This window comes from Diceros bicornis, chromosome 12, assembly GCF_020826845.1.
Source record: "Diceros bicornis minor isolate mBicDic1 chromosome 12, mDicBic1.mat.cur, whole genome shotgun sequence".
NCBI lineage: Eukaryota > Metazoa > Chordata > Mammalia > Perissodactyla > Rhinocerotidae > Diceros > Diceros bicornis.
Window position 1 is genome coordinate 8,637,955 of NC_080751.1, and position 22,502 is coordinate 8,660,456.

The following is a 22,502-nucleotide window of genomic DNA, read 5'->3' on the forward strand; positions in this document are numbered from 1 at the left end:
AATAGTTGACTGCCTGTGCCCTGCGGTTTATAATTTCTGGAATGATACTTATATCCCCAAAAGGACCCCGACTCCCCCCACAACTGTCATCTCAGTTCATTCTCAAAATCTTCTAATGTTAGTGATTTTTCCGTTCCGTGTAAACCTTTGGTCCTTTTACTAATCTGAGGCAAATCTCCTTGTATGTCATAGTTATTTACACCTCAGAGTGAAAGAAGAATCTGAGAGGTGATCTTGAAATTGATGACAAAAACAAGAGCTGAAAAACTATGAGTACCTGGAGGTGGGTATGATCTGACTTTGCTAAAGGAAGAACAGGAAGGAAAGAGTAAATTTGGGGCCTCTAAAAACTCTTTTCTCTTGCTTTACATTTACCAAGAGTTTCCTTGCTTAAAAACAAATGCAGTTAGACTTTTCAATGGATGCAACTTAAAAAACCCTGAAAGATAGCCTGCAATAAAATAATAAATGTCAGGAAGATGATGGATTCATGAGGAGCTCTGGATTGAAATGGTACCAAATTCGATTTATCTGAAATGATTCACTGTCAGTATTACCAGACTGTAACAGGTGGCTACTTTTAAGTACAGATGCTAAATATCATACCTGCAGATGGTTCATCAGTAGAACATATAAAAAACATCTTAATTATATATTATGAAGACTTTTCATAAAAAATTAAAAGATAGGCATTCATTATGCGTGTTTGAGTTATATCACTGAGTACAGATGCTGTTATGAGTTAGCTGGTGTTTTAATCAAAACAAGTATCAGTGGATCAATTTAATGATATGAAATTTCTGACTTCAGGTTAGAAAGTTTCTGGCAATGCAAATTTCTTACAGTTTCCTGATTTATGCATCAAAGCAGAGGGCTCTCCTCCACCAGAATCCCACATCGATATGTGTTAGAGTTAGATATCTGGTAAAGTTAGAGTAAAGAAAGAGGTAGTCAGCCAGTCATCCTTAAATAGAAGCTTTCCAGATTGGCTTGGAATACTCCTTTGAGACATATCACACCTGAAGCCTAATGGAAACATTTAATTCCTCACATGGACTTTGGAATCATTGTGGCTGATTTATAAAATAACAGAGGTCATTCATGCACATATACACTTTATAGTCAAATTATTTTTCATTTTACCATGATTGGCCAATTTATACAATAGACATTACTGAAATGATTTAGCTATTGCCAAATAGCAAGTCCACTCAAAGATGGAGATTTAATTCAGTTTAGTGTATTAAAAAAGTGTCTCAGACTCTGAATGTGATTCCCTATAGAGACAGCTCTCCAAATATTTTGATTCTCCACAAATCTTCTTGGATTGTATATGGCCCCAGGTGATATCAATTGTGGATTTGTTTAATTATCGCTCTCATTACCCAGTATATTCACATCCCACTTCATCTTCATGACGAATTGCTATTCAAAGCCTACCTACAATACAGTGTTAAATTCTTTAGATCTATTGCCTTATCTGAAAAATGAGGCAGTAATGAATGCTGCGCTATTGTTTAGGTGTGTGTGTGTGATATCTTTAAACATATTTTACACAACTAACAGAGCCATATAAGTGCAAGGTTTACTACAGTAGGCTTTGACATAAAATCAAATCCAAGGGAACTTCCTTAGAGCTCTGAGCAAGCTGATTTGCAAGCAGGAAGCCCAGAGTCAACCCTGCCAGGAATTAATTATAAATGCCTGGGAATTTCTGTAAGGGAAGTTCTATTCTTTCTTTTTTGTCTTCTTTTTAGTTAAAATGAGAAAATAAAACCCTGTATTTTTCATTATAATGATATAAATGATATAATGACATTGAAAAGTAAAACAGTACAGGAACTAAAAATGGAAAGACGTACTCCAGTCTCCTCATTGCCACCTCCCAGCAGTACCACTATAAACTGTTTCTCGTATATCCTCCTTGTAACTTTCTCTGCAAAAACAAGCATATATATTTACGTATCCATATCCATATATTTATAAATCTTTTCTTTACACATGTAGCAGGATGTCTTACCAGAAGAAGTGTGTGCCAGAATTTAAATGTGTTATTTTTATTCTTATTTGGCAAGAGAGGTACCAGCTATTTCCCCATATCGGTGTAAACAGATAAATCACCTTATAGTCACAAACAGTAGATGGATGTACAGTGAACCATCTGATATCCCAAGGAAGTGGGGTATAACAAGACTTCTTATACTTGATAAGCTGTCCCACCACCTTTGTAGTCATGGAACTAGATTGGTTTCCTAGGTCCATGAGGAGGCAAACTCTGGAACCTGTATCAGCACAGCCCTCTGAGGTTCAGTTTATGCCTGGGGAACTTGTAGTGAATTCAAAAGAAAAGAGCTAGACCATAATACCTACAACTTAGGGAAGTCAGGCTTATTGTTGTTTAAGGAAGAGGGATTGGCTTCCATGAACAAGTCCTGGGGCCGCAGCAGGTATCCAGACAAGCGTGTGTGTATAGTTGTCATAGGCAAGCTTTGCCTGTTGAATCATGCTTGACAAGTATGACAATAATGAAGTAAATGAACTCATGTATTCACTGTCTGACCCCATTAGACCAGATTAGCACAAATATTCTTAGGACTTCAAGTTGGAGAGGAATAGAGAGAAGCAAAGGCATTCCAAAAGTCCAGGCATTCCTGGACTTTATGCTAATAGTGTATGTGGAGGGCTGTATAATTAACTGATACAAATAAAATAAGATTTCTACTTTTGCATTATGTTGTGGGCAACTCTGTCATGAATGTAAGTAACACAGTGATCTGTTCATTCTGACCTATTATTAATTGTTTTAACAAATTACATACATTTTAGCTGGTTTAAAAGTTAAAATTCTGTGCATGTTTGTATAACTAATTTGGTATCATATTATATTCAGATCATTGCAACTTTCTTTTCTTACTTCAGACATCTCCAGTATCTTCTCATGTCGTCATATATGTATCTATACTTCTCTATTCTCAGTTTCTGCGTAATATTCACATTTTACAAAAGTATCATGAGTTACTTTAAAAATTCTTGATTGTCATTTACATTGTTTTCAGTTCTTTGTAAACACAAATAATGCTACAATGGCCATACCCATACATGTATTTATGTTAATGTAATCCACAGATTAAATTCCCAGTGGGTGAATCCTTGGTAAAATAGATGATGCATTTTCAGTTTGATAGCTATTGCCGAATGGCACTCCAAATGGTTGTATCTGATTATCTACCCAGCAGTGATGTATGAAAGTCAGACTTTCTTTGTAAGAATAGTGACACATTTCAGATATGGTCTCAGTTCTGAATAATGTTACTTAAGGTCAAGACTATCCATCTCAAAACACCTCCACTCCCAACCCTCCAAAGCACTGACCCAAGTCAATTCTCTCTTCGTGTGAAGAGACTGAGTGGACATTTTCTCCTTAGGTCCCTATCTCTGAGAGACAAATTTAGCCCAGAAGTATATTTTTTCTTATAAAAGCAGCTGCCAATTTTCTTTTGAGCACCTCGCACTCACGATTTTGCAGGCACAAATGTCAAGGATGTGTATGGTACACCTGCTGATTCACACCTCTGTTTGAGAAAAGCACTTCAAAGCAGCTGAAGGTGCTGGCCCAGTTTCCCTCACACCCTGCCCCCCTTTCCCCCACTGCCCCCTAACACATCCAAACACAGATACTGCTCACACCTTCTCATTTGTGGCACCTCAAGTTAATCCTGCCAGTTTATTTACTTATCACACAGGCATGAGATACTGACATCGCCAAAAAAGAAGCACTCCTTAGGGAGGTAATATTTCCAGATATATAAGCAGGGGAAGACGACAGTTTCAGAATACTTGCACAGACAAAACTTTTCTTCTTTAGATCAAATTTGACCAAAGTAACCTCTGTCCTATCAAAATCCATACAGATTTAGCTGCTTCAGGCACAATCATTGTCCATGTCAGATGCTTTCTTTTCCCCCTAGAAGCTTCCTTTCACTTGATGGTGGTTAAAAGGGGAGCTGTCATTTGTGTCGGAGAGCACGTGAAGGAGGTTTGGGAAATTCTACTGGGCTTGCTGTTTAACAAGGAGAGTCTGGACTGAAGACCGTTTCACCTCCTGTCTTAGACTTGAAGTTTTTGGCATTATTACAGGACTATTGAACTTCCTACCACATTGCTACGTCAGAACTCTGGAGTGTGATTGCTAGGACTGGAATTCCTGCTACATCCTTACTATGTCTAGGATGTTGAGGACTTACCTTGTCTATGGTCAGACAAAATGGTAGGCATGGGGGATAGTGAATGAGACAGACAAGTTTCCTGCCCATATGGAGTTTATACTATGGGAGTGGAGGTATAAAATTAATAAGTAATTAATGAAATTTATGTAGAGAATATGAAGAAAATAAAAGAGGATAATGTAATAGTTTTGTCCAGGCAGTGTAGTGAGCAACATTAGAGAGGTAAAGGATGGCATCTTTGAAGAGATACCATTTGAGCTGACATCAGAGTGATGAGGCATGTGAACAAGGGAGAAACAATACCAGGCAGATACAATACCTCTAAGCTGGGAATGAGCTTAAAAAAAAAAATTATTTTCAAATGACCAGTTCACTTGGAGTATGACAGGCAGGAGTGAAAGGTAGATGGCATGATGTAAGGCCAGAGGGATAGTTAGGACAGCTCACAGTGGATCATAGTAAGGAGGATAGACATTAGATATTATGACTACAGACTCATAGTATTATCAGCTCCAATTGGAACAGTCTGGCAAAAACCTGCATTCTTCTTTGCCTTAGAACAATTTTAGCCCACATTCCTCATGATTAATATGGAAACTTTCTGCCTTTTGAGGTTTATCTAACCTATTTATTCCAGACATGGGGTCTAATCCCAGTCAAGTTTTGGTAGTCATGTGATGACAGAAATTTGATCCATCTGGAAAATCTTCGTGTTCATTGGCTGATACCATAGAGCACAATACAGCAAGAGTCTATAAAAAGTTAAAAATTTTTTATGATACCTCTGAAAATCTTTTTTTTCTCGGAAGAGATGATAAAAAGCAAATTAACAGACTCATCTCTCCAATCTTTGTTGCCACTTTATTATGAAATGTTTATTGTTAGGGAGATAGGAGAGGAAAGGCTGAACACAGAAGTTATTGTCAAATGTTATTCAGTGTGAAAAGTTATCCTAACTTCAGTCAAAAGATGTTCCTTTGAGCTAAGCTTGAGCCACTGGTCTGTTCCCATCATGTTAGTTGGCGTCATGAGGTCAATAAATTATGCATGATCTTTGAAGTAGACTTTTCTTGATCCTCTCTATATTATTTCAGGACCCTAGGAATACAGAGTAATAAATCTAAGGTAGTAGGTGGCCCGTTCTCTGCCACTTTCTACTGAGTACATGTCACATTTGCCTTCTTACTGCTTATATTATGGTCACCATTAATAATATCCTACTGGGTGAATATGGGGATATGTCTTTTCATATATAAAAGGAAGATACAAATCAAAATCTCCTCAGAATGTTGGGTGAAATTACAAAGGTATAGAAAACCAAACTGACTACCTACTTTTTACCAGACACTCTTTAGGGAATATGCACATACTCCAGCAGGAGTTGATGCTCTGCTCCATATACGTGTAGCCCGAATGAGTTCATCAACAGTAGCTTAGAGTTTTCAGGAGGCTGATAGCATCACACCTTATGCCCCTGTATCTCCCTTCTTCTCTGCCTAAGGGCTATTTCTGTCACCATAGTCTCTTTCTCCATCACAATCAATCTTAATTTAGAAATGTAAGGGACTTAATACTCCTGAATTCAACACTAAACCAATAGGGAATGGAAATCATTTAAATGTCTGGCTATTGGCTCCATGTTAGCTGTGGCAATGGAATGTAACTTGACCAGGAGTCTCTTCTCATTCAGCAGGCTAGCCCAGGATTATCTCCACGGTGGTGGGTTGTAGAGTTCTCAAGAGCAGCAAGAGAGGACAAGCCTCACTGCACTAGCATTTTCAAGCCAAAATCCTGTTTGCCAAAGAAAAACACATATCCAAGCCCAAATTCAAGTGGTGGAGAAATAGGTTCCACACTCTACCTCTTAATGAAAAGAACTACAAAATCACATTGCAGAGAGACATGCATACAAGGATGAAATAAATTTGTGGCCATTTTTGTCATCTGCCCCACTTTTAGAGCAATAATGTTTAATAATAAAAATGGTAGTGTCGGGGGAAGAGGGAGAATCTCCCTCTGCCCTTTTCCTTAAGGTTCTTATGGCTGGCCAAATAATTAACAAGACAGGTTAGCAGGAGAAAATAATACCAAGTTTAATAATATGTATACATGGGAGAAAGCAGGGACACTGCGTTTCTCAACACAATAGCAGAAATTCTCATCTTAAATACCATGTTCAGCCAATGACAAAGGAGGATTTTGGGGGTGGGGGGAGTCAGTTACAGGAGATTACCACTAAAGCACAGTAAACAAGAGTAAGGTTATTATGCAGATTTAAGGCCTCACCTTCCACACTGATAAGTCTCTAGAAATGAGGCCATCCCCCCCTCTTCCCAAAACAGAGAGGGAGATACCTTTACAAATGGAGATTTCCCTTATAAATGTAAATGATTGTCTGGCAACTCCTTGCAGGGCCATCCAGAGAATGTGGCCAGAGAGACAAAACTTCCCATAAGATGAGCTTGTTGGTGCCTTTCCTATTGTAACATTTATCCTACATTATCTTTACAGCCATCATGATAGATCTGTTCCAGGAAGGAGTTACTATGTCAAATTCTTTAGGCAGTTAGTGGGGGAGGTCAAATGTCCCTAGAGAAAACAACCAAGGTAAAGAGATAGATTTCAGGGTGGCCAAATCTTGATCTCCCACAATAGTAAACCTCATTTTCCTCATTTTTTACTTTAATAATTATTATTTTACTTTTTAATATTGAGTGTGATATTGGCTATAGAATAAAATATTCTCTTTTAAAATATTTTTTCTCTCTGATATTTTACAATTCTGAACTCCTCCTCCTTCTGTGACTACTAAATTTAACTATTTCACTCTTCCTTCTACTTCACTAAATATGAATATCTACTTGGTTCCTTTCTTGGCCTTTTTCCTATCTGTGCTTTCTCGAAGAGTCGTCCTTTGCTTCAGTGCTTCAAATATCTTGTCTATAGAGTAATTTCCAAATAGTCATCCCCATTCCGGATATACTCTAATATGCAATTTTCTAAGCTACTTGATAGACACTTCCACTAATGTAATGTTCTATTATTAAAAGTGAAGAAGTCTAAAAAATATATTCATTTACCTTACCCACTTTGTTCTGAGTTGTTACTTCTAGATGCTGTAATTTAAACTTTAATTCATATTATTTTCTCTTCTACTGTAGAGGCTATTTTTTCTGTCCTTCTTTCATATACAATTTTACCTTCTAAGGAATGACCAAAGGACCTACTTTGGATTGTTGTTGGAATAGATAATCAATGGAGCTGAGTTACCTTAAAACAACATATGATCTCCTGAAAGTGATATTCCCAGAGATTTCCTGGTCCAAATTCTAACCAACGTTTTCATATTCAAACTTCTTTTCATTTATTGGAAATACTCCAATATTTTTTGAATAATATCTGTCCCCACTTTTCCCCTCTAACTTAGAGCCTGTTTCTACTGCTTTCAACCTAAGAGTTCTAGGTGACTGAACAATTGGTACTAGGTACTAAACAGGTGTTACAGTCAATGGATCCTCAAAGACAACATGAGATATTTTCCATAGCTTGGAATTTAGAAGTAGGTGAAATGCAATGAAAATCCTATTAAATAGTGAGGATGGGAAAGTGATATTCCATGATGAATGGCTCTTGTGTAAACCTAAGATAAGGTCAACATTGAAGGAGATAAACTAGGTGCTCCCATTCCACCAATATAAAGGAAATGAGGAGTAAAAAGAAAAAAAATACAAGATAGGATGGTTTTTCTAAATGGCATTGAATAACTGGGCAAGAGAAAAGAAACGTTAATCTCAAAACCCTTACCTCAAATCAGGAATTGAAACTGACAAACTATGTGACATTATTGAAATAGTTCCTTATTCCTTGTAACTTCAAGGCTGACACTCCCAAAAACCAAGGTCACAGTGTCATTCTGTGGGTTAATGAATTACAACTCCAGATGAATGCACAACATTGTTAAATCTCTTATATGAAAGTTAAGATCCTGAATTTTTTTTAAAAAAGCTATAACCTAATGATTGTAATCAGAATTTCTTGGAGGATCCAGAGGACTTCTGAAATGCTTTCCAAAAGAGCTGCCTTGCTTGAGGAAGTCATGACCCTCTTTTCATTACTGTTCACTTGGAAATAAAAATTTGCATTCAAAATTGTCTACAGAGTGAAAAGAAAAATCAAAGTTATATCCACAAAGAAATATAATAACTCATTAATTTGTGTTATTAACAAATAGTAGAGGATTGATTTAGTGGATGCTTAATCAAGGAAGTAAGGGCATAATTTTTAATCAGGCTCCTTTTTTTTTATATATCTGCATTTATCAGAGAGTCTGCATTAAGTAACGTGTTGGGACATTTGGCTGCTTTTTAAAAACAATTTCCTAGATTGGCCAATGAAACTTCAGTTTATGGCTGTCCTACATAAGTGACTTATAAGGCCAGAGAAAAGTTGGCATAATATAAGCAAAGATATTTAAATGCTTGTGAAAATAGGAATGTTGTACTTCCTGCCTTCCCACACTTCCTCACTATATTATTTGACAGTGTTCAGAAGACTCTTATTTTCCTTATTATCAGGAATAAATTGATGTGGAACACACCAAAATGTTTATAAAACAATTTATAGCTATTTTCTGTTGGCCAGAAATGTTGGTGGGAAGGTTTTCAGTTAAAATTGGATACCTCTTCTCAGTAGAACTGAGAGAAGTTTAAGATTGTGAAGTGGAGGTGGAAACAATTAACATTTAGAAACAAAATGGATCTTATCAACCTTACAGGCATAGCTGATGATGGCATTTAAGTATGGTGTTTAAGTATAGATATGATAACATAAACATATTTTAGGAAATAGTTTGATCCATAGAGATCTCCAGCTGTAGTTAACATATCATAGATTACTGAGGAAGAATACCAACAAACAGGCCATAAAGGTTGTACTTAATTATTCATCTAAAACTACTTTGGTTACAACACTCTCCTAATTCCAAGACCTGAGTAAATTCATAGATACTGAGCCTTGGATGAAGTTAGTGTTTATCATTTACATTCAATGAAACTTAATTGACACAATCACCCTGTGCACTATTTTTGGCTGAAAAGATACTTTCTCACTCCATCTGGCCTTTCCCAGTTGGTCATGTGATGAATTAATCATCCATAGGGTCTTCTTCCAAAGGGTCCGAATAGGAAGTGAGGAGCTGTCTATTGCATTACAGAATTATCAGATAAGAAGAACATCATTAGCCTTAGAAGCATAGAATCCTAGGATCTAGAGGAAAAGGAACTAGATCCTAGATTGCAGTAAAAATCAGTGTAGGTATGTGCAAGAGGTGAAGATTAAACTGCACATGCCATCAGGGAAAACTGGCAACGTTTATTGCTGCTTCTAAATACTGGAGAATGAACAAAGAAAAATACTAATACTTGGTTTCACTATGAGAAAGTAATATTGCTGACAGTTATTTGTGAGAACTATTTACTATTAGTAGCATATTACCATATGCACAATAACTGTTATGTGTAATATGAGTATGTGCCAGTTAATTTTGAAAATTTTTATTTGATTATAATTCTCAACTCTGCTCCCTGTGTTCAGTTTTCTGTTGCTAGGCTGGCATAATCACCTGATCACACTGTAAAAAAACAGAAAAGAACATTGAATGTAACATTTTATAAATATTTGCTGAAAGAAATATGCCTTTTTTCCCCTTAGCATAGGCATCAGAGGCAGTTTTCACCTTTTATATCCTGTCTGGAGTTCTAAGCTGAAAGCTCTAGAGGAGATGAGAAGAGAGAAGACATAAGGGAGGTTTTCATATCTCGTCTGTCCAGTGCAGTCTAGGTGCAGGTATATTTGAGATGGGGCCCTAAAGGCCATGATTGATCAGGTGGGAGTTGGCTGAGGCCAAAAAAGATTAAGGATGAACTCATAGCTAAAAAAAAAAAAATGAAAGGGATCCAAGCTAAGAGGCCAAACCTGTTGTCAAATCCAAGGGGAAAACATAACTGAGATTAGAGGAGCAGGTCAAAAGTTTAGGGGAAAGTGAGATTCACGTAGCAAGCATTTTGAATGTCTACGGTGTTCTTGGTGTCTGGGGATACCTACCTCGAAGAGTTTACAGCCTAGTCGGGGAGACATACACATAAATAGGTTATTATAACATAACAAAGGGAATTTGATCTTAGAAAATGGAATACTACTATGGATGCAAAAGAGAGGATCGTTGAGGCAGTTGGAGTGGACGAGACAAAAAGCTTTCTGAAAGGAATAAAGCTCAAGCCAGGACTTAAAGAATATGTGTATGTAGGAGTTAGACAGGTAACTGATATCTGTGTGATAAATTTGGGGACACACCAGGAAGGAGAGGTATGATACCTAGAAGAATAAAGTCAGGATTCAGCACAAACAATTCTAGAAATTATGGACAGGTAAGTGCTGCTAGATGGAAATGAAGGAAGAATACAGCAAGAGTTGATGTTGGAGGTGAGTGGAGGCCAGAGGATGTGGGTAAAAGAAGAAAATGATGTCTGATGTGTCATGTTGAGGAACTTAGATAATAGCCTGTAGATGATGGATAGCCATTGAAAAGTTGAGAGGTTTTCCTTTGATCTAATTTCCTTTGACCTAGGACTCCCTTTAAATAGGCATCCTTGCCTCTTTCCTCATCCCTTACTCACTTCTTCCCACTGAGTATGAATGGAGTATCTAATTGATGAGTCTAAGGGAAAATGATCTGCCTCTTCTAGGGTATCTCTTGAGTATGCCTCATTTCTGAAAGGGTGTCTTCTGGCCTGCTCCTCTGTTGAGTGGTTAGCTTAGAGGGATGAGCTTTGACATTATGGAGGAGATCTATTCACTGTACTGTGCCTCTCACTGGATGGAGTTATCAGCCTAATTTAGAGGAGAGTGTTAACCTGCCCTTTTACTCTGGATCTGAAGCCATATTCTATAGTCAGCTTTTCTATAGTGAAGCTAACGTTTTGATCTCTAACTAATTTGTTCTAACACAGATGGGGAAGAAAAATAGTTTGTCAGTATAATAAAACTTCAATAATTTTCCTCTTAGATGGATCATTGGTAGTTTTGTAGAAGATGAGTTTCAGAAGCACTAAGTCTGGCAAGAAAAATTAATAATTTCTCTGAGAGATCTAGGTGAGACATGAGGTGAGGAAAACCAAGAAGGTTAATAGTGTGCATAACAAGGAAGAGGGAGAATTGAGAAATATTTATAGAAAGGAAAATAGGATTCAGTGAATAATATGTGGTAGTATGGAAAAGAAGGTATTAAGGATGTCACTTGACAAGTCTTTAGTCCGGGTGACCATGTGAATAGTAGGACCACCAACCCACAGAGTACCCACGAGAGATCTAATTTAAGAAAGAGAATTTAGGTTTGGAATTGAATTTATCTTGTGATATCCAAGGGGAAATGTTTGGTTGAAGTTGGATGTGTGAGCTCAAGAGCCCACAGGAGATGGCTTGGTGGGGAGGTGGTTGTGAAATCACGAGAGTGAGTGAAGTTACTTAGAAATACTCTAGGGAGTGAGAAGAACAATGAAATAAGGACAAACAATGGACGAAAACAACATTTAAGTGACGTGATAAAATATGATCTCACTTAAGAGACAAAAATTGACAGAAGAAGGAAAAGCAAGAGATCGTCACTTAAGCAAAGGGAGTAACATCTTGAAGAAAAAAGGGATAACCAAAGATATCAAAAGTTGCAAAGAGCGTCATTAACAAAAGTATTGAAAAACTATAATTGAATGTAGTAATTAGTATCTCACTAGTGCTGTTATAGAGCCGTTTTAATCTGTGGTTAAAGAGTGAAATGACCAGACTCCAAAAGAACAGAGACTATAATGGAAAAATAAATTATATTAAAATTAAGAAATTTTGTTCATTAAAAGATACCATAAGGAAAGTGAAAAGACAAACCATAGTCTGGGAAAAGATATTTGCAGCACCAGTAGCCAATAAGGCTTAGTATCCAGTATATATAGAACTTCCATCATCAACAACAAGAAGCATAATGACCCAAGGAAAAAAAAATTGGGAAAAAATGTGAGCATTCAATTACAGAAGAGAAAACATGAATGGCAGATAAACATATGAAAGGATGCTCAACCTCACTAGTTAGCAGGGAAATGCAAATTAAATTCAAAATAGTATACTATTTTATACCCACTGGATTCACAAAAAATGAAATGACTGATAAAATTAAATGTTGGCTGGAATACTTAGCAAATTAGGAACTCCCATTCACTGCTAATGGGAGTGTAATTTGGTAAAATCCTTTTGGAAACACTATGGCACTTTCTAGCAAAGCTGAATATGTAAAAGCTCTGTGACCCAGCTCTTCCCCTTCAAAGGTATCTCAGTATCTATAATAAGTCTTGTATGAGAAGATATGTTTGGAAAGTTCCTATCTGCTTTTTTTTAATAATTGAAATATATATATAAACAATCCTAATTTCTTTTTCTTGATAAAAATGTAAATCATACCTGCACATATCAACATGACATTAAACATCTTGATAATGTTAAACAAACAAACAAAAACACAGGAACAATCACAGCTAGATAACACGTTAAGTTAAAAACTAGGCAAAACTAAACAATGCATACACAGGTGGTAAAACTATAAAGGAAAAGCAAGAAATTATTGAGAGTTTGAAGAGTGAGCACTTGATGAAGGGAGGGGTTTGAATGAGCTGCGATGGTTGAAAGGCATGGAGGGGCTTCTGGGGTACAAGTGATGTCCGTTTATTGATCTAGGTGATGGGTACACAGGTGTTTGCTTTATTATTTTTCTTTAAAATTTACTTTTTATGTACTTTTTGTTATATGTTTCATAATTTAAAGAAAATTTTCAAATAAAAATAAATAGGATGTTAGAAGGAGGTCACTGCTTGCAACATCTTGAAATTATTAAAGAACTATTTTTACAGAAGTCATACTCAATGGAGCTTCCATATTTTGCAGTCTGACAGATGAGATGTTTTGGAATGAAATAGCTCCTGCTATAAAACAGTTGGAAATGCAAATACAATGACATTATTTTGCATGTATAGTGAGCTTCCAAAAGAATTCAAGAGGAATCCACGGAGGCCTAAAAAAAGCTGGGGCTGAGATCTAGAGTGGTAAGCATAACCAGAGCCAGACCTACTGGAGTACGAACAGCAGTGCAGACTTAGGATGGTTGCCACAGGGGACAGGAGACAAGTCCTTGAGCCAATAAAAGGAGAGGCAGTGGAATTGAGAACCGTGCATCGAGTTGGAACTGTCCAAAGGCTACAATTTCAGTGAAAGTCCGGAAGAGGGGGACAATAACAGAACAAAAGAAAAATACTGTGACAAATGTAACTTCTTTGTCTCTGCTTTGGGTCAGGGGGGAACAATTATATCAAGGAAATTTGCTCTAAAGAGAACAGAGATTTGGCTCAAGAAAAACAGTAAGCAGTTAAGAAAATATTGTTGTAATACATTATCTACCCTCTCCTAGGCCCACACAATTTTACGGGTAGATTCTAGCAAATGCTCAAGGAATGCATCTATGCGTATAATCTGCATCTAATATGACTTGCTTCAAAAAAAAATTGTATGATAGTCTTAACAAATGCAGAAAATGTATTGTCTGAAGTTCAGCATTTCTTTGCATTTTCAAACTCTTGAAAACCATGAATAAAATAAAAATCCCTTAACTTGATAAATGCCCAAATGCTATGAAACAAAAAAGAAAACCTATTCAATGAAAAATGGGATATTTGCTGTATGTCAGAAGCAAAGCTTGGTATGCTTTGTTATCACCATAGAGTTCATATTTTCTTTATATTATAATAATAAAGGGGAAAATATGATGTATGAGATTTAGGAGGAAAAAGATAAAATTGTCAATATTTTCAGGCAGTACAATCATCTACATAGAAGTCCAGCAGAATCTACCTCAAACCAGGAATTTGTGGTGTTCTAGAGTCAACGCCAAGTGTTTCAAAAAGAGAATGATTAATGGAATCTGATGCTTGTAGGTCAGTGACATGAAGTATAAACAATGAATGTTTGGTTTGTTAATATGCTCATGAATGGTGTCTTGGACAAGTTTAATTTCTGTGGAGTGGTAGGAAAAAACAGATCAAGAAAGGCCAGAGAAGAAGTGCATATAGTGAGGTTTTCCAGTTCTCTCAAGGAGTGTTGAGTTGTGGAAGCAGCTGGAGGGAATGTGAATTTTCTGTGTTTCAAAGGTGAGAGCTGTATGCTGTAGGAAGTAATACCAGAGTGGGGGAAAAACATGAGCTACAAAAGAAAGGAGAGCAAAACAAAAGTGAAGTCCTTGTGTAGGTAAGAGAAGACGACGTTCATTTTAACAAGAGTTAATGTGGACCTTCTGGGGTCAAATATATAGTTGTTAACTTTGGGAAGGGAGAGGAGGGAATAGGATTGGGGAGGAGAATACAGAGGAGCTCAAATACCTGAACTGTTTAATTTCTAATCTTAAAAAATTGGAAGCAAATAAAACGGGGTTGTGAGCACACGTGTGGAGTTATTAATTTTTTTTTTTTTGAGTTGAAGACAAAAGGAAAAGAGATACAGGAGGAATTAATAGGTGAAAGTACAGAAAATTAGTTAGCTAATTTCTAATAAACTCCTCTTTTCTTGCCCATCTGGTAGGAATCATGGTCCTCTGTGAGTGAGATGTGGAAGAGCTGCATAGGAGACTTGAATGTAGTGATCAGCGTTCAGGTAATCTGAATTTGTAGTGACACACGTGTGCCTGGTTTGATGCTTTTCTCCAGCTGTGCTCACTTACCCACTGAAGGAGCAGAGAAGTGGCTGAGGTGTTGGTGCGGAGTTGCAATTTTGCTAATGAATGAAGGTATTGAGAGAAAGAGTGATGGGGAGAGATTAGATCAGACTTAACCGGGGCACTTCTCTGTGCTGAGCAACAGAGCAGGGCTGGTTAGGTTACCTCATGAAAGAATATTAATTACTGACATACCAGCAGGGGCACAAGATTGCAAAATTATAGAAAATTTTAAGTATGTTTTACCCTTATATTTATAATGTAGTATTTAATTTTTCTTATTTTTAATTATTAAGGTAATATATGCTCGGTGTGTTATGCGTGCAAGGATCCCTTCTAACACATTTGAGAATTATGAAGTCTTTACATTTCTTCTCGTTATCTCTTGCCCCAATTTCCTTCTTCCAGTGAATTCTCAATCTTATAATTGTAGTTATTTCTCCTGCGTATGGATAGTTGTAAAGAAATTGCAGCCCTTGGAATTATGTACTGCAGCAGCCTTAATGGTGATTGGTGTTTTCCTGGAGTGTTTTGTCCATTATAGACTTTATCCTGATTTCTTTATTCTAAGTTCCACACAAGGCAGTTGCATGAATGAGACTTTTCAGTGAAGATTTAGCTTAACTGAGGAGGACTACAGTGGAAGCAGCCGCTTGAAATTAATTAATAAATATAATCATTCTAAAAAATCCGTCTACCATTTCCTCCAGTGAGAAATGATCACTGGCTCTGCCCAGAGCTGCTTTTGCACATGGTGAGAGGATAAAGAATATCATTCATTAAGCGCTTTACCAGTGGACCACCCAAACCAGACCTGTCCCCTAGGAGCTTTAATCATTTGCAGCTGATTTAACATGACATATTTTATGAAACATAATCAAAATCTTATGCAGGGATCCCTCCTTCTACTTTTCTCTGCAAGAAGAATGGGCATTTATTCTCCCAATGTCCAGAACAAACGCACATCATGATTTTTATTTCTTTTTCTTTGAATGTATACAAATTTTATGTATGTGCATGTGTGTGTAAATTTTTTGATGTTATCAATATAGTCGTACTGTTTGTCAACATTTTGGGCTTATTTGGTTTTTGTGGTTTAACAATATATTATGGATATCTTTCCGTGTCAGATTTATCCTAACCTGTTGTGATGACTGTTTAGCATTCAATAATGTGGTATATAGTAATGTTTTTTAACAATTTAGTAATTAAGGGCTTTTTTTCCTTAGAATTTTGCTAACTACAAACACGGCTGCAAATAAGCTCTTTGAAAATGTATTTGTGAAGGCTTATGCAACACTATCATGAATAAATAAGGGACCAGGTGGGTGGGGCTTGGTCCTTGCCTGCCCTCAGCTTCTATCAAGGGAGCTCCACTTTTATATGTTGTACTCATTGGGCTTCCATAAAAGCTAGCTGATCAAAAGTTTCTGTGGATTGAAAAATATGTAAACAATAAAAATTAAAAGAACTTCATTATAACACATCATTTCTCATCTTCATGTTAAAAGGATAAGAACAGGATTGTACCAAAGAGATTACACTGCTTTTCTGTGGGATGTCCCTTGACTTCCGGGAGTGTTAATACTTTGATTATTCCACACTTGGCTGCTTATCCATTTTTTTTAGTAACATTTTGTATGAAGTCCCCATTTACCATTCTTTCCAATTTGGATGAAGACTTTTCCAATCTCAAGTAACACACCATTATGTTGTTAGATGTCATCAAAATCTGGAAGCCTCGGGGCTGGCCCCGTGGCATAGCAGTTAAGTTCACGTGCTCCACTTCGGTGGCTTGTGGTTCTCAGGTTCAGATCCTCGTGGCAGACAGAGCACAGCTTGTCAAACCATGCTGCGGTGGTGTCCCATATAAAGTAGAGGAAGCTGGGCACGGATGTTAGCCCAGGGCCAATCTTCCTCAGCAAAAAGAGGAGGATTGGCAATAAATGTTAGCTCAGGGCTAATCTTCCTCACACACACGTGCACGCGAAAAACCAAACCAAACAAAACCTGGAAGCATCAAGATGATCTAGGAAGAACTCCTAGAACCAGCCAGGTCAGTTTAGTATGAGAGGGAATCCGTTCTTGGAAGTCCACAGAAAAGCATTTGACACAGTTGTTTACTACATGTGTGATCTAAGTGTTGTTTTCTGCGTGTGTGTGTGTCTGTGTGTGTGTGTCTGTGTGTGTGATAGTTAAATATGCACAAAAGGCCTTTGGGTCAACTATACTAAGTGACCTTAGACAGGAAGCTCTTGTCTCTTGGCCCTAGCATCTCACTTTTTGAATCAGTGGCTTGGCCCTAATGGTCTCCCCAACCATTCAGCTGTATCTGGCCATGATATTGAAAAAAACACAGGCAGAACTGGGCTCCAAGCATATCTCCTGTGGAAAACAGTAAGTAAACTGTTTCTTAATTTTCCTGGGCTAACTCTACCTTGACTTTCTCCAGCTCATTCTACCTTCAGTTGTTTCAAAATATAGCCATGGCCATCAAGTACCATCTTAGTACTATTTTAGTATATAAGAAATTGCTAGGAGCCACAGAATAACTTGAATTCACTTGGCCAGAGTCTTTTTTTGGATCTCAGAGCATGTTGTATCTGCTCAGTATTTTGTACGGTTCTTAAATCCAAACTCTCTTCCACATAGATAGCAAATAGGTTGAACAAAACACAACACAGTTCTCTCTGTGTTTGCCTCACTCTGTGTTTATCCCAACATGCAGAGCTAACACTTAGGAAGCTAATTCTCTTGGGGATGGAAGTAGTTTGACATAATTGATGCTAACATTAGGACAAAGTTGTATCCTAGAAGTCATCTTGAAATTCAAATGAGAAGACCTGTTTGCTAGCCAAAAATTGGCCTGTCGCCAACTGTGAAACTGAATTTTTCTTCTCCGGAATAGGAATGTTCTCAACCTCTTGTCTCAAAGAACTGTATAATATGGGACTCAGTGAATGCTTTGTAAACATGGAAGGGTTCTATAAATGTGAGAGGTGGATTTTTTTCTTTTTTCCTTTAGAGCATTTCCCCAACCATGTTCCCTCGAATAGTAGTCTGAGAGGTTTTAGTCAGTGGAGACTTATGGTCCTCATTCTTTGAAATGACCATCTTTGCTAAGGCTTGAATAATCTTATATAGACAAAGGAAGGCTTTTATGCCTCCTAGGAATTGTTGTCCCTTAACATTGGTCTGAGAATGGCTGTCATCAAGCAAGTTCTAATCAGACAAGGCAGAGAGAACTCATCTATAAGAGGAAGGAATTCACGATAAGAATATAAGAAATGACAACCTAACTACATCACAACCTAACTACATCAAAGGCAGACCTACAGGCTTAATCTACCAAAATCTAACCCAGTGTCAGATATAAAATAGGCATTAGAATAGTACTAAGCAGTAAGTTAAATAGAAAGATGATCAAGTTGTGGACTCTGTCATTTGGGAAGCTCTTAGTGCAGTCAGGCTGACTATCACATGGAAACACAAGATATATAATGGCTATAATATTATTCATATAGATCTATATGATGTAATACAGTAAGAAAAATGAGACAAATATTATGGGAGCAGAAAAGAATAATTGATAGATTCTGCCCGCAGAAGTTAGACAAGCATTCACCAAGGGTCAGAGTCATTCCTTGGACCAGCTGTAGGTCACCTAATGGTGACCTTAAAAGGTTGACTGCAGAGGCTGGCCTGGTGGCGCAAGCGGTTAAGTGCGCGCGCTCCGCTGCAGCGGTCCGGGGTTTGCCGGTTCGGATCCCGGGCGTGCACCGACTCACCGTTTGTCGAGCCATGCTGTGGCGGCGTCCCATATAAAGTGGAGGAAGATGGGCACGGATGTTAGCCCAGGGCCAGTCTTCCTCAGCAAAAAGGGGAATTGACAGATGTCAGCTCAGGGCTGGTCTTCCTCACAAAAATAAATAAATAAATGAAAAAAAAAAAAAAAAAGGCTGACTGCAGCTTCCCCATGTATCCTCATTCCATTCAATTCCCTTTCTCTCTAGAGAGGAAAAGAAAGGAACAAAAACCAGTCAAGATTTTGGATGGCAGCATTTGGAATGATAAGTTTACAAAGAAACTCTCTGCTCATATGTTGGAAAAAAATGTGTAAGTCCTAGATTCAGCTACCTAGTCTATCCTTGAGGAAGCACATGTTCTCAGCAAGTTATTCCTGTTACGTAAAAGAAATCCCATAGGGAGAGCCGTGCTAACTTCCAGTTTATCAGTTCTGATCAGTGTGCCTAACTGTCCATTGATTTGCTGACAGCTTGTAATAAAAATTAAAAAATCTGCCACGTGGCTTGAAAGAGAAAAAATATCTACATTATGTCTTTTTCAGTCTTGAAGGGAATACATTTAAAAAATGTAAACTTTAGACACCAATCAGCATTACAAGGTCATAGTTTGACTGCTTATGCAGTGTGTTATAAGATTAATAAGGATAACCCATCCACAAAAATCTCTATGATTAAAAAAAAAATTGAAAATAATTGGCAATGAAAATTTTAGTTCAATTCTTGAAGTTAAATGTTGCCACTCTCAATTCCTTTTTCTTTTTTTAAGCATAAGATGGGGAGAAATAATGCTTTAATTAAATCTTCTAAAGGGAATAAGCTTCTTTGCTCATCTAACATTTATGATTAGAGAGAACCCTCTCTTCCTTGCAGGTTCCATGACAGTTAGAAAACTTACTTTTTTCCTCCCTTTCTCCCCCCAGCATCTTGCATGTTAGCTGCATTTTAACAGGCACCCAATAAACATGCATACCATGAATAAATAAATGACAAGTATTATAGGTGACATGCACAAGAAAGTTCATAACAGTCCTGTTCATAATAGCAAAAACTTTAAGAAACAGAAACAATCTGAATACCCATCAACAGAGAGTGGATAATTGAACTTGATTGTATTCACACAGTGGAATATTATACAATATTCACACCAAATAAATCATAGACACACATGACAATATGGATAAATATTAACAATGTAATACAAAAAGGTATATCTCAAAAGATTACATATAGCCTAATACTCTTTTTGTAAGGTTAAAAAAGCTACAGTAAGGGGCCGGCCCAGTGGCGCAAGCGGTTAAGTGCGCGCGCTCCGCTGCGGCGGCCCGGGGTTCGCTGGTTCGGATCCCGGGCGCGCACCGACGCACTGCTTGGTAAGCCATGCTGTGGCGGCGTCCCATATAAAGTGGAGGAAGATGGGCACCGATGTTAGCCCAGGGCCGTCTTCCTCAGCAAAAAAAAGAGGAGGATTGGCGGATGTTAGCTCAGGGCTGATCTCCTCACAAAAAAAAAAAAACTACAGTAAAAATAAGTAATTTTAGGGACACATATATATGCAATAAGAAATTATGTACAAAGAAATGTAAGGGAAAGATGAACATGGGTTTGAGCATGATGGTTCTTTCAGAAGGGGAGAAGCCTGGGGGATAAGTTGCTGAAGGAGTATTATATGGTTAAATAAATGTATATTTTTGTAAAGTTCCAGGCTTTTGTTTTGAGTGGTGAGTTCTAATAACTAACTAATTAGAAACATAAGTAAATACCCATGATGAGAGTGTGTCATGAGCCAAGGATTATAATTGAGTTAGTTCTGTGACCTGAGGTGATACACACACACACACACACACACACACACACACACACATTGGTGAATGAATGATGGACAGACAGTACGGATGTATGAATAGTGTCCGCAGTATGAGAGAGAAAAGGGATGTCACCAAAATCGGGCAGTGGGGAGAGGGGAGACAATAAAAAGTGGAGAGGGAGGGAATCCTATTTCATGGGCTGTTGGTTTCCTTAGAGACCTGAGTTCAATAAACCAGAGCCATGGTCAGAGACTCTGGCATTGAAGAGTGGTCATGTTGTTAAGCATATTCAATTTCCGTTATATTAATCTTCAAATATGATGCTTCCTCTAAGATCGTACAAATTCATATAGTCAACAAACAATAAAGAAATTATCTAGGAGGGTATACAAGGAACACATGAAAAATACATCTTTAAGAAAAATATAACCAGTAATTAGTACTATACAGAAAGTCAAAGCAGAGTGATGTAATAATGACCACATCATGACATTTTTGTGTGTGCAAATTTGTTTTTCTCAATCATATTTTTCCCAACCGTTTCTTTTCATTTTTTGACTATTCTCCTCTTAGAGTCTAGTTCCCTAATAATCATAACAAAACGTGGAAAATTCTGGTTTTGCCAGATTCCACATACCCAAAGAGACAAGAAATTAATTCATTTTTCAATATTTTCCCACTAAAACTGAATTCAGAATGCTCCTGCAGTTCATTTTAACTAGAACCTCCTTAGAGAGCCAGTCTGAACCAAGAGGGACTCTCCCCCCAGTAGTGGTGTAAATGTGAGATTTAGAGTAGTGTTTTGGGGTCAGGACCACTACAGGGACCCCTCTTTCAACGCACGTTTTATATCTATTCCTCTCCTACAAGACCGGTATTCCTAGTAAATATTTTATGTGAAGTTTAAAGTAAAAGTGTAAAAATTCCATGCTTGGGTTTGTCCTTATTTTTCCTACTCAGACATTCTCAATTTTCCTGATGTATTGCAAACTGTTTAAAAAAAATTTAGGTTTTTATAGGCATTTAGGATTGATACAATAAAAAATAATTAATAGTTGCACAGGGCCTAAACTGAGTTCACGCTTTAATTTCCAGGCACAATCCAGTAGATGTGACCCTCATGTCAAGTCCGACACTCTGAGCAGAATTTAAGCTAGACTCCAGCCCCAGGTAGTCTCTAGCTGACTCTAAAAGGCCGCAGCTAATGGCACCTCAAGTGCCTGTCTGGTCAGGGTGTTTTTCACTCTAACTGGTGTTGTATTTTCCAGTTTTTATTTCCCTATTTCTTCTTTAACCTGTGTTTTCTTTCGTTGCCATAAAGTGATTGCACTGATAGTATCAGGCTTTCTGAGGTAGTAAACAGAGCTCCATCTCAGCTTGCCTTGGTCTTGTTGACGCACACTCACCTATCTATTGCTCACTGTCCTGTTTTCTCTGCCCTGACTTTTCCTAGCTTACAACAGCTCAGTTCTCTGATACAACTCCTCCTCCACCTCCCACAATCTGTGAACTCAAGAGTGCCTTTGTTCCAGTGTCAGTCATGTCTAAAATGATCTATCATCAGTCTCAGCTTCATTTCCGAACTGGGATCTAGAGTCCCATCCATCATATCCCCGGACTTCATTACTGACCAGGCCTGCGAATTCTAGTGCTAAACTTTGGTGCTAAATATAGATTTTTGGGGAATCCAAGTACTTACTGTTCCTATCATGTTGTTCAGTCATTTTGTCCCTTCTTCCTCCTGCCAACATGATACAGTGCATTCCTCAGTATGGCATTAAACGTTTTATGATTTGGCCCCAACAAATTATTTAAAGTCTCATTTCACAAGATGTACCAATGAAGCTTTTTCTCTAGCATGGTTGAA